Source organism: Phyllobates terribilis, unplaced genomic scaffold (assembly GCF_046119375.1).
Source record: "Phyllobates terribilis strain yellow unplaced genomic scaffold, ASM4611937v1 Scaffold_142__1_contigs__length_4687701, whole genome shotgun sequence".
In the NCBI taxonomy this organism is placed as follows: domain Eukaryota; kingdom Metazoa; phylum Chordata; class Amphibia; order Anura; family Dendrobatidae; genus Phyllobates; species Phyllobates terribilis.
This window is the reverse complement of record NW_027362902.1, coordinates 938,971-949,230: the sequence shown is the minus strand read 5'-3', so window position 1 is coordinate 949,230 and position 10,260 is coordinate 938,971. Positions and strand designations below refer to the sequence as shown.

The 10,260-nt window shown below is 45.6% G+C and overlaps 4 non-coding genes and 1 pseudogene across 4 annotated transcripts; all 5 read right to left on the bottom strand.

Annotated features, from left to right (window-relative positions):
• Positions 1–5,090: 5,090 nt before the first annotated feature.
• On the bottom strand, positions 5,091–5,273 carry LOC141206338 (U2 spliceosomal RNA). The gene has a single exon (XR_012276969.1). It is a non-coding gene; the product is annotated as a U2 spliceosomal RNA (small nuclear RNA).
• A 794-nt stretch (positions 5,274–6,067) lies between these two features.
• LOC141206420 (U2 spliceosomal RNA) lies at positions 6,068–6,159 on the bottom strand (annotated as a pseudogene).
• Positions 6,160–7,277: 1,118 nt separating this feature from the next.
• On the bottom strand, positions 7,278–7,468 carry LOC141206771 (U2 spliceosomal RNA). The gene has a single exon (XR_012277313.1). It is a non-coding gene; the product is annotated as a U2 spliceosomal RNA (small nuclear RNA).
• Positions 7,469–8,586: 1,118 nt separating this feature from the next.
• On the bottom strand, positions 8,587–8,777 carry LOC141206759 (U2 spliceosomal RNA). The gene has a single exon (XR_012277302.1). It is a non-coding gene; the product is annotated as a U2 spliceosomal RNA (small nuclear RNA).
• A 1,118-nt stretch (positions 8,778–9,895) lies between these two features.
• LOC141206747 (U2 spliceosomal RNA) lies at positions 9,896–10,086 on the bottom strand. The gene has a single exon (XR_012277291.1). It is a non-coding gene; the product is annotated as a U2 spliceosomal RNA (small nuclear RNA).
• Between the last annotated feature and the right edge of the window lie 174 nt (positions 10,087–10,260).

Genomic DNA, 10,260 nt, shown 5'->3' with positions numbered 1-10,260 from the left:
ACGAAATACCTACTCCCAGATTGCCGTCCACCACACAACCTGGGATCAACAGTTTTTTCGACGACTCTTTACTCTGCAAGGGACGGGATGGACACCCCCCAATAAAATGTCCCTTTTTCCCGCAGAGAAAACACCTTCCTGTCTTATGGCGCACCACCGGTCCCCTTCCCCGAAATGATGTCCCTCCTAATTGCATAGGCTCCTCCGGACTGACCAGGGGAACCACCATATGAGGGGACCTTGTAGGAGGTGGAGACATTACAGGGGGTAGAGTTATCCCGCACCTCTCCCGAAGCCGTCTGTCAACGCGAATAGCAAGGGCCATAGCGGCTTCCAGTGACGCGGGAGAGTCATACTGTGCCAACACATCCTGTAATTTGTCGGATAAACCATGACAAAACTGGCTCCTAAGAGCCGGGTCATTCCACTGGGTGTCCGTGGCCCACCTACGGAACTCCGAACAGAATTCCTCCGCCGGACGATCTCCCTGCTGAATCCTACGTAACTTAGACTCAGCAAGGGAGATCCGATCTGGGTCATCATATACGAGTCCCAGAGCAGCGAAAAACCTATCCACTGACTGGAGAACCGGGGAGCTTGGGGGAAGAGAGAACGCCCAAGATTGTGGGTCCCCTTGTAGGAGCGAGATGACAATTCCCACCCTTTGTTCTTCACTGCCCGATGACCGAGGCCGCAGCCGAAAGTACAATTTGCATGCCTCCCGGAAAACAAAAAACTTGTCCCGCCCCCCAGTGAACCTGTCAGGGAGAGCAACTTTAGGTTCTGGTCCGGCTTGCTCCAGAGGATGCAAAACCTTGGACCTAACGTCCGCCAGCCCCATGGACAAACTCTGCAACTGCCGAGCTAGACCGGCTACTGGATCCATGGTAGCTGGAGAAAAACTAAGATGGTCGGTGAAAATGTCACACTGACACAGAATACTGGAGGTAGGGGGCCTAAGCTGACCCTAAGCTGGGGCCCTGACTAATCCCTCATCCTGGAGGTACTGTTAAAGGTACAGAGGTCCAGGCCGCCAGCGTAACCCCTACCTTCTGAGGATCCCTGCACCTAAGTAGTCTAGTCCTGAGAAGGACCCCGATCACAACAATAGGGAACCAGAAATAATATGCCCACACACAGTATTTAGACGAACGAGACAGTACAAGGGAAAAACCAAAACCACCTTGCATACAACTTCTAAACAACTACAACAGAGGGAACACCAACGGGAAAGGAGATAAATGATAAAGCGAGGAAAGGGAAAACACACTTCCAAATACACTTATCTCAGCAACTCCAAACACCACGATCCGCTCTGCAAGTCTGAATGAAAAGCTTTCACCGACACCTCCCAAACAGACCTGCAGGAATATAAAGGAGTCTCACTAAAGAAGCATTGATTGCAGCTGGGCGAGGCTGGACCTCAGCTAGCCCAGAGAGAGAGAGAATTAACTCCTACACTGCCGAGAAAACACAAAGCACCAACAAGTCAGCTGCGAGAAGTCAGGCTGTGTACTCGTGACGATCTTCGTGGCAACACACCCGTGACACCAATGCGTGGATTTCCTGTTTTCTACATTATTACAATCAACAACACATCTTATTAATTTATGATCAGAGAAGCAGCTTAATTCGGAATTAAAAGAGTCACATTTAAAATGGGTAGATATAAAAAAATAGTCAATTCTAGAACTAGCACGATTACTCGACCATGTTACTTCTTCATCTTTGTTTCTCCCACAAGCAACCCATGCATCTTGCAAGTTACTAGCAGAAATAATACCATTTAAAACCGTAACGGAGCTGTCTTTTTTGCTATTCAGATGACAATTAAAATCTCCACTGACAATTATTGGTCCCGACCCAGTTAAAAACATCTGTAAAATTTCAAATAATTCTGTCCTTCTGCTTTTAACAGGATGGGCATAGACACAGAAGCATTTAATTATCAGATTACGTTTTTTGATCTCCACTTTTAGAATTCGACCCGGGTATATCTCCTCATAATCCACTATGTCCCAGTGTTGACTACATAAGAAACCAACTCCATCACTCTTATTTTCATTCCCACCTGAAAAAATAGCTTTTCCACACCAATGTTCTTTAAAAAAATCATAATCAACAGATTTTCTTAGGTTACATTCCTGTAAAAAAATAAAGTCCAAATTTTCCAATCCTAAAAAATCATATAGAGCAACTCTTTTTTGTTCATTATTTAACCCCTGAACATTCAGGGAAGCAAATTGGATCATCCTGGCCTGCCATTCTTAGGGCATGCCCCATCACCCTCGTCTGAAGTAGAAAAATCTTGAATCTCCTGCTCATCTGAACTGGAGACTACAATGTCCTTTGCTACATCTACTTTTTCTATAGCTTTCACTTTCCCTCCACCTAGTATATTCACCTCTCCAACTTCTTCTACCCTTCTTTTCAGAACTCTATCCGAACAGTCCATCTGGACCTGAGTACACGACTGACCACCGGACTGAGACCCAGAAGGTAACGGCTCCACCAGAGGTAAAGTTTTCTGCATGATTCCCACTTTACTTGCCGGCGGGATTTTCTGTATAATTTTACCCAATTCAAATAACACAGAATGTCTCTTCCCCTCTTCTTCCTTTTTTTGTTCTTTCTTCTGTTCCTTTCCCTTCTGCTCTTCTATCTTCTGCTCTTCTTTCTTCTGATCTTCTTTCTTCTCATCTTCTTTCTTCTTTTCTTCTCTCTTCTGTTCTTCTCTCTTCCTCACTTCCTTTTCAGTCTCCACCCGACTCTTCTCCTCTTTATTCTGTTTATATTCCTCTTCCATTTTCTTGAACCTCTCTGCCTTCTTCTTCTCCTTTTCCACCTTTTCTTTCTCCTTCCTTTCATTCTCCATCCTCAGATCCTCCTCCTCATTCCTTGTTCCTTCCATGTCCTCATCAGCTTTTCCTTGTTGCTGACTTCCAGGCACGGTATCCATCTCTTCATCGCCCTTCTGATTCCTCTTTGCAGGGCAATCTTCCTCCTGATGTCCAGCTCCTGGACATTCTGAACACTTTTTGCAACCATTGTCATTATGGCCATATATTCGACATTTTCTACAATATTCAGGCATCCCCGCAAAAAATAAATACCCACGGCTACGGTTTATAAAAACGACCGGCGGGGGCCTCAGTACACCACCCTCTACATCAGGATCTTTTTTGAAAGCCACCAAATAAGTTCTTTTCCCATTCCATACCCCAAATTGCGTTTTTCCTCTTCCCTTCTCAATCACCTTCTCACAGTAAGTACTAAGAAAACACAGGACCTCCTGATCAGAAATGAAAGGGCTGAACATGTGGACTGTCAAGAGTCTAAATGAAAATTGAAACGAGGGGATTACTTTAACCCCCTCGAACAGCGCATTCTCCTTATTAATTTCATAAAGAGAAAATACCCGTTCACACTGGGAACTTCTCATTAAAGTAACGTCATGGAAGCCCCTTGAAAAGAAACTTTGAAAACAATAATATTCGTCTTTTTCAATTTTCAAAAAGCTGCAAATCTTCTCATAGACAAAAGTCGCATCCTTCTCTTGCCTATGACCAGGAGACACCACAAACCTAATTGTGTCCTTAAGCGGGTATTCCTCATGAAAATAGTCATTGGGATTTCCCCCTTGATCAGTCCTCCTACCTCCAGTATTCCTCCTGGACTCCATATTCTCTTCTTTCCTTCTTTCCACAGATAACACCAGGAAAAAAATGAAGAAAAACACCTCCTAGGATCGCCAAACGTCTCTGGATTCCGACCTCCTCTCCGACCGTCCACCACTACACAAAGAAAAGACCGTCCACCAGCGATAAAAGGGTATTCCCAGCTTTGGTCCACCACTCCCAATAGCAGCAATTGGGTAAACCCAAAAGGCCGAGAGCAGCAACCTCCACACATGTCACCTTTAGCCCAATGACAGGATCCACTACAGATCGTGCCAAAAGGCCGAGAAGCGATAACCAGAATTGGTTTCAAACTACGGAGCCACCCAAGGATCCTGAAAAGTCCATTTGTGGAGATGAGCTCCTGGACTCCCGTTAAGAAGACATGTTGTCAACCTCTAGATCCCTTACATGCCTGCACTTTTCGGCTTGCTGCTGCTGCAATCCACGCGTTTTAGATCTGCATAACTCCACCTCTTTAAACACAGCACCTTCACCCCCTGCTGTTCCCACCCGCCTCAACACCGTTGGAAGGGAGGAGAACCAATTAAGGCGGGGGGTGGGGTGGAACGAGCAGCTGTCTACCCTTAGCAGGAGGGCTGCTGATTACATACCTCTCCTGCTGCTGCTGCTGCTGCTGGCTGTCCAGCAGCAGACTGAAGGTGGCTGCTGCTGTGCACAGGTATATAAAGGCTTAGAGCCTATTATGACACGCGCAGCCAGCGTTCCATTGCCACATTCCATCTACTGCAGGCAGGATACCTGGCTGGCTGAATGTCGCTGAGAAGCTCACAGAGACCGCCATAAGCAACAGTTTAACAGAATGCCACAGACTAATCAACCAAACTTTTTGGGTTGGGTTCTCTTTTATAGTCTGCAGGCATTAAATGAAAGAAGTCAGTGTTCCAGCAGAGGGAGACAACGTTTCAGAAAAGGCATTGTAGCAAACCAAAAAAGAAATTTTAAGCGCAGCAGAGTAACCAGCGCACATACCTGTTAGCTCAGGTGAGTTTAAAAGGCTGCTGTTGATAACAAGGGCATTTGCTAAATAGATGGTGTGTGTGCAACAATATACTGAAAGGTCAATTATATTGTGCAGCTTATCTCACCACCTGTAGTTATTTAGGTGAAAGCTCCAAAATGCTTGCCTAATATGTCTGTTTATCCAAAAGGAAGTAAAAAGGGAGAGCTAGAAAGATAGCATTTCATTACATTACATGGCAATGCAATGCACAGTTGCTGAAGTTGAACCAAAATGAGCTTGTAATCTGGCTTCTGCAACTTTGAACATGAAAAATCCAATGAGGAGAAGAAAAGCAAAGCCAAAGAGTCCATCCCAAAATCCGACAAACAAGCAAAATGAACAAAAAACATTGAATTCAATTCTTTCTGATTTTAGAAACTGCATTAAAGAAGGGGTGCACCGGTCCTGGAGATACTGCAATACCAGGTCAATGCGTGGAGTGGACAGAGCAAGCTCTTTTTCCATCTCCCTGTTCTAAAAATCCATTTAATATATGGTCCCCAGATAGGGGACGTATCAGATATTAAACTGATAAGAACAGATTTTTTTTTTTTTTTTTTCGAAAGCCCGAATTCGTGTACAAAACCCGAGTGCGCTTAAAAAAGTGACAAGTGCCACAAAAAAAGTGCACTAGGATGCTGGTCTTCTTGAAACCCTCTCCAAAAGGAGAAGGGTCCCCCAAACCATTCCCCGTCCCTCCGAGCCAAAAGGCCACAGCGAGGAACAGGGACAAAAAGCCACCTCCAGCCGAAGCCAGAGGCGACCCAATCTTACCCCCAGCACCTGCCCGAGTTCTCACCCGAGCAAAGCACTGGGAGCCAAAGACTGTGCTCCCCTCCTGGAAGAGGGGAGCCAACAACGCTCTCCTCCCGAAAGAGGAGAGCCAGGGGGGTTCAGGGGGGAGCGGAACCTGATGGCCACACACTCCCCCCCTAGACCTGCCAAGAGAGGAACCCGTAAGGGAACCGCATCCCGACAAAATCCTAGTAGGACGTGACACACGTGAATAAGTGGACACCCAGTGACAAAGAAATTAAATAAATAGTGAAGGTTTCACAGTATAATACTGCCCGGACCTTCGACCGGGAATTGAAAAATTCCCCATCCTAAGGCCAGAAGGCCCGGAATAAGGGTGTGTGCGAAGAAAGAAAATTTGAAGTGCTTGTGCAAATGTGCCATAAACTCAAGTGGGGTTCCCAATCCCAGTGAGTTAAGGCACCCCAGGGTCACCACTCCTGGGGCACTTCACACTTCGGGCTTTCGATCTTCCCCGGCCCAATGGCGTCGATCCTGGGGGGCCATGCTTTCCACCAGATGACTATATTAGCCACCTGGCGTACTAACAAGCGCCTAAACCCCAGTGTGCATAATGTATCAATCTACTAGGGCGGCCAACATCCAAAACCGCCTTTTCGAAAGATACTACACTTGATCTTAGCCAAAAGGCCGAGAAGCGATAACCAGAATTGGTTTCAAACTACGGAGCCACCCAAGGATCCTGAAAAGTCCATTTGTGGAGATGAGCTCCTGGACTCCCGTTAATAAGACATGTTGTCAACCTCTAGATCCCTTACATGCCTGCACTTTTCGGCTTGCTGCTGCTGCAATCCACGCGTTTTAGATCTGCATAACTCCACCTCTTTAAACACAGCACCTTCACCCCCTGCTGTTCCCACCCGCCTCAACACCGTTGGAAGGGAGGAGAACCAATTAAGGCGGGGGGTGGGGTGGAACGAGCAGCTGTCTACCCTTAGCAGGAGGGCTGCTGATTACATACCTCTCCTGCTGCTGCTGCTGCTGCTGGCTGTCCAGCAGCAGACTGAAGGTGGCTGCTGCTGTGCACAGGTATATAAAGGCTCAGAGCCTATTATGACACGCGCAGCCAGCGTTCCATTGCCACATTCCATCTACTGCAGGCAGGATACCTGGCTGGCTGAATGTCGCTGAGAAGCTCACAGAGACCGCCATAAGCAACAGTTTAACAGAATGCCACAGACTAATCAACCAAACTTTTTGGGTTGGGTTCTCTTTTATAGTCTGCAGGCATTAAATGAAAGAAGTCAGTGTTCCAGCAGAGGGAGACAACGTTTCAGAAAAGGCATTGTAGCAAACCAAAAAATAAATTTTAAGCGCAGCAGAGTAACCAGCGCACATATCTGTTAGCTCAGGTGAGTTTAAAAGGCTGCTGTTGATAACAAGGGCATTTGCTAAATAGATGGTGTGTGTGCAACAATATACTGAAAGGTCAATTATATTGTGCAGCTTATCTCACCACCTGTAGTTATTTAGGTGAAAGCTCCAAAATGCTTGCCTAATATGTCTGTTTATCCAAAAGGAAGTAAAAAGGGAGAGCTAGAAAGATAGCATTTCATTACATTACATGGCAATGCAATGCACAGTTGCTGAAGTTGAACCAAAATGAGCTTGTAATCTGGCTTCTGCAACTTTGAACATGAAAAATCCAATGAGGAGAAGAAAAGCAAAGCCAAAGAGTCCATCCCAAAATCCGACAAACAAGCAAAATGAACAAAAAACATTGAATTCAATTCTTTCTGATTTTAGAAACTGCATTAAAGAAGGGGTGCACCGGTCCTGGAGATACTGCAATACCAGGTCAATGCGTGGAGTGGACAGAGCAAGCTCTTTTTCCATCTCCCTGTTCTAAAAATCCATTTAATATATGGTCCCCAGATAGGGGACGTATCAGATATTAAACTGATAAGAACAGATACTACACTTGATCTTAGCCAAAAGGCCGAGAAGCGATAACCAGAATTGGTTTCAAACTACGGAGCCACCCAAGGATCCTGAAAAGTCCATTTGTGGAGATGAGCTCCTGGACTCCCGTTAAGAAGACATGTTGTCAACCTCTAGATCCCTTACATGCCTGCACTTTTCGGCTTGCTGCTGCTGCAATCCACGCGTTTTAGATCTGCATAACTCCACCTCTTTAAACACAGCACCTTCACCCCCTGCTGTTCCCACCCGCCTCAACACCGTTGGAAGGGAGGAGAACCAATTAAGGCGGGGGGTGGGGTGGAACGAGCAGCTGTCTACCCTTAGCAGGAGGGCTGCTGATTACATACCTCTCCTGCTGCTGCTGCTGCTGCTGGCTGTCCAGCAGCAGACTGAAGGTGGCTGCTGCTGTGCACAGGTATATAAAGGCTCAGAGCCTATTATGACACGCGCAGCCAGCGTTCCATTGCCACATTCCATCTACTGCAGGCAGGATACCTGGCTGGCTGAATGTCGCTGAGAAGCTCACAGAGACCGCCATAAGCAACAGTTTAACAGAATGCCACAGAGTAATCAACCAAACTTTTTGGGTTGGGTTCTCTTTTATAGTCTGCAGGCATTAAATGAAAGAAGTCAGTGTTCCAGCAGAGGGAGACAACGTTTCAGAAAAGGCATTGTAGCAAACCAAAAAAGAAATTTTAAGCGCAGCAGAGTAACCAGCGCACATACCTGTTAGCTCAGGTGAGTTTAAAAGGCTGCTGTTGATAACAAGGGCATTTGCTAAATAGATGGTGTGTGTGCAACAATATACTGAAAGGTCAATTATATTGTGCAGCTTATCTCACCACCTGTAGTTATTTAGGTGAAAGCTCCAAAATGCTTGCCTAATATGTCTGTTTATCCAAAAGGAAGTAAAAAGGGAGAGCTAGAAAGATAGCATTTCATTACATTACATGGCAATGCAATGCACAGTTGCTGAAGTTGAACCAAAATGAGCTTGTAATCTGGCTTCTGCAACTTTGAACATGAAAAATCCAATGAGGAGAAGAAAAGCAAAGCCAAAGAGTCCATCCCAAAATCCGACAAACAAGCAAAATGAACAAAAAACATTGAATTCAATTCTTTCTGATTTTAGAAACTGCATTAAAGAAGGGGTGCACCGGTCCTGGAGATACTGCAATACCAGGTCAATGCGTGGAGTGGACAGAGCAAGCTCTTTTTCCATCTCCCTGTTCTAAAAATCCATTTAATATATGGTCCCCAGATAGGGGACGTATCAGATATTAAACTGATAAGAACAGATACTACACTTGATCTTAGCCAAAAGGCCGAGAAGCGATAACCAGAATTGGTTTCAAACTACGGAGCCACCCAAGGATCCTGAAAAGTCCATTTGTGGAGATGAGCTCCTGGACTCCCGTTAAGAAGACATGTTGTCAACCTCTAGATCCCTTACATGCCTGCACTTTTCGGCTTGCTGCTGCTGCAATCCACGCGTTTTAGATCTGCATAACTCCACCTCTTTAAACACAGCACCTTCACCCCCTGCTGTTCCCACCCGCCTCAACACCGTTGGAAGGGAGGAGAACCAATTAAGGCGGAGGGTGGGGTGGAACGAGCAGCTGTCTACCCTTAGCAGGAGGGCTGCTGATTACATACCTCTCCTGCTGCTGCTGCTGCTGCTGGCTGTCCAGCAGCAGACTGAAGGTGGCTGCTGCTGTGCACAGGTATATAAAGGCTCAGAGCCTATTATGACACGCGCAGCCAGCGTTCCATTGCCACATTCCATCTACTGCAGGCAGGATACCTGGCTGGCTGAATGTCGCTGAGAAGCTCACAGAGACCGCCATAAGCAACAGTTTAACATAATGCCACAGACTAATCAACCAAACTTTTTGGGTTGGGTTCTCTTTTATAGTCTGCAGGCATTAAATGAAAGAAGTCAGTGTTCCAGCAGAGGGAGACAACGTTTCAGAAAAGGCATTGTAGCAAACCAAAAAAGAAATTTTAAGCGCAGCAGAGTAACCAGCGCACATACCTGTTAGCTCAGGTGAGTTTAAAAGGCTGCTGTTGATAACAAGGGCATTTGCTAAATAGATGGTGTGTGTGCAACAATATACTGAAAGGTCAATTATATTGTGCAGCTTATCTCACCACCTGTAGTTATTTAGGTGAAAGCTCCAAAATGCTTGCCTAATATGTCTGTTTATCCAAAAGGAAGTAAAAAGGGAGAGCTAGAAAGATAGCATTTCATTACATTACATGGCAATGCAATGCACAGTTGCTGAAGTTGAACCAAAATGAGCTTGTAATCTGGCTTCTGCAACTTTGAACATGAAAAATCCAATGAGGAGAAGAAAAGCAAAGCCAAAGAGTCCATCCCAAAATCCGACAAACAAGCAAAATGAACAAAAAACATTGAATTCAATTCTTTCTGATTTTAGAAACTGCATTAAAGAAGGGGTGCACCGGTCCTGGAGATACTGCAATACCAGGTCAATGCGTGGAGTGGACAGAGCAAGCTCTTTTTCCATCTCCCTGTTCTAAAAATCCATTTAATATATGGTCCCCAGATAGGGGACGTATCAGATATTAAACTGATAAGAACAGATACTACACTTGATCTTAGCCAAAAGGCCGAGAAGCGATAACCAGAATTGGTTTCAAACTACGGAGCCACCCAAGGATCCTGAAAAGTCCATTTGTGGAGATGAGCTCCTGGACTCCCGTTAAGAAGACATGTTGTCAACCTCTAGATCCCTTACATGCCTGCACTTTTCGGCTTGCTGCTGCTGCAATCCACGCGTTTTAGATCTGCATAAC